This window comes from Heptranchias perlo, chromosome 20, assembly GCF_035084215.1.
Source record: "Heptranchias perlo isolate sHepPer1 chromosome 20, sHepPer1.hap1, whole genome shotgun sequence".
Lineage (NCBI taxonomy): Eukaryota > Metazoa > Chordata > Chondrichthyes > Hexanchiformes > Hexanchidae > Heptranchias > Heptranchias perlo.
The window spans coordinates 30,369,998-30,372,744 of NC_090344.1; the positions used below are offsets into that span (position 1 = coordinate 30,369,998).

The 2,747-nt window shown below is 43.4% G+C and overlaps 1 non-coding gene across 1 annotated transcript; it reads left to right on the forward strand.

Moving 5' to 3' along the window:
* The first annotated feature begins 981 nt into the window (after positions 1-981).
* trnag-gcc (transfer RNA glycine (anticodon GCC)) lies at positions 982-1,052 on the forward strand. Its single transcript has one exon. It is a non-coding gene; the product is annotated as a tRNA-Gly (tRNA).
* The last annotated feature ends 1,695 nt before the right edge of the window (positions 1,053-2,747 follow it).

Here is a 2,747-nt window from a genome sequence, read left to right on the forward strand (position 1 = left end):
ATTTCCCCTGGCAGGGAGGTCAATAATCAGGGTACATAGATCTAAGATAATTGGTCGAAGGATTAGAGGGGATCGGAAGATTTAATTCCCAGCCAGAGGGCGGTGGGTGTCGGGAAATCACTGCCTGAAAGGGTGGGAGAGGAGGAAACCCTCATCGCATTGAAAAATAAAAACTTCAACATGCACGTGAAGATCCGTAACCTACAAGATTAGTGACCAAACGCTGGAAAGTGAGATGAGGCTCGGTACCGATTTTTCGGTAAGCACAGGCAAGATGTGCAGAATGGCTTCCTTCAGTGGCCTAACTTTCTATGATTCGATGATATGATTGCCGTCTGTCTCGGCATCGCGATAATATACACTCTACCATAAGTATACTTTAATCAAATTGGTGCTTTGTTTCACTGTGAGAGCGAAGAGACATAAGTGTGTAGACATTGGCTGCTGCAACTCGGTTGCACCTTTACTTTTCCTACCGTCTCAGTCCTCTTCTCCAGCCTTCTCTGCTGGTGTTGCAGGTTAGATCAGCCTTCGCCGTTCAAGGAAGCCTGAGAAGTCCATCAAGAGACACACAGAGAGACATGAGACAGAGACAGGGAAAGATAGAGATATGCATGCAAATCAAATAAAGAGTAAAAATGTCAGGTTTTGCAAACTAGAAGAATTTAAGTTACAAATTGGGAGAGATTCCTTCTCGGGTCTTGAAATCTTGGAAGAGAAGATTGGACGCCCGATTAAAAGCACCGGCCACGTTGAAGCATCTGGGAGAGAGGAAAATGTGGTCAATTAATTCCATTTAATGCATTTGAGCATTGAAGAGATCTTTGAAGAGTAGCGCTTCGAGCAGAATTCAAACCTCGGCAGGAAAACCACATCGGAGTTTTGAGACCACCGCTTCAACCTCTCGGCCATCCCAGCTGTAAACGGCATGTTCGTTCAAACAGGATTCCATTCAGAAACATGCAATTTCTGTATAAGTTAGCATTGGTGGTTCAGGGGTAGAATTCTTGCCTGCCACGCGGGAGACCCGGGTTCGATTCCCGGCCAATGCACGATTATTTTGCATTCTGCACCAAGAAGGAACTTCGGAACAGGATTGTGGTTTTTGGTCCTTCCAGCCTGTTCCGCAACTCAATGAGATCATGGCTGAGTTGTGACCGAAGTCACTGTACCCGCCTTCGTCCCATAGTTCTCAATACGTTTGGTTAACAAAAATCTATAAATCACGGGTTTGAAATTAACAATTGAGCTTACATCAACTGCCGTTTGTGGAAGAGACTTCCACACTTCTACCTCCGTTTGATTGTGGAAGTGTGTCCTAACTTCACTCCCGAAAGTCCTGACTCCAATGTTTAGGCTATGCCCCCAAGTCCAAGACACCCCAACGAGCGGAAATAGTTTCTTTGTAACTACCCCATCAGTTCCTCTTAATATCTTGATAATTTCGATCATATCAGCCTTTAATCTACTAAATTGCAGGGAATACAACCATAGTTTTTGTAATCTCTCCTCGTAATTTAACGCTTAGAGTCCAGGTATCACTCCAGTAAATCTACACTGCACTCCCTCCAAGGACGGTATATCCTTCCTAAGGTGCGGTGCCCAGAACTGAACACAGCACTCCAGGTGTGGTCCAACCAGAGCTTTGTGTAGATTTAGCATAATGTCTATTCCCTTGCATTCTCATCCTCTAAATATACAGGCCAACATTCCATTAGCCTTTTTGATTATTTCCTGTACCTGCCCATGACATGTTATTGATCTATATACATGGACACCTAAGTTGCTGTGGAACTTCACAGTTTCGAATTATTCACCTTTTGTAAAGTATTCTGATCTATCATTGTGAAGTCCAAAGTGGATGACCTCACACTTGCCAAAATTGAAATCCATTTGCCACGGTTTTGGCCATTCATTTATTATATTAATGTCTCTCTGGAATGTTATGCTTTCATCTGCACTGCTCACAACGCTGCTCATTTTGGAGCCATCCACAAACTTCGATATGTCGTTCTCGAACCCGTCATCTGATATTAATGAGAACGCGTGAACTGGGGGAATTCACATTCAGCATCAATCTCTTCATCATCCAGAGACATTTTATTTACTTTTCATGTGTTGCGCCTTGGGAAACTCAGCACTCTTTCTTCTGGAGCTCAAACATGCTCTGCATGTAATTCAATCCTACCAACAGCAATACTGAGAAGATGTCAGAAGCCAATTGGTGTCTTTTCACTCAAAGTTGTGGAATAGCAAGGCTCATCTGGGATTTGAACGCGGAACTTCTCGGACTTTAATTAACTGAAGCCCCAAAGCGAGAAACATGCATTTGGATCAACCAGGCGCTGTTACTTGCTTTGTGCAGCCAGTGACAAGTTTCGTTGTCTTCCAAAGCCGATCGGCCATCCTTTTCTGTGCATCCAATCTCGTTTTCCATTCCGGTGTGCACTAATATCAAGCTGTACACTAACTATTTCCTGTCGCCAATATTAGTTTCCCTTTACTAAATTGGTTTCGTCTGAACGACTTTTATTATCAAGCAAGACGTTTCAGAATTAGTTGCTCTGAAACTACATTGCTTTGGAGGATACTGAGAGGTGTCGATGAAAAGAGGGACCTTGGAGTGCATGTCCACAGATTCCTGAAGGTAAGAGGACACGTAGTTAAAGTGGTTAAAAAGGCATACAGGATACTCTCCTTTATTAGCTGACGCATAGAATGTAAGAGCATGGAGGTTATGGTAGAAA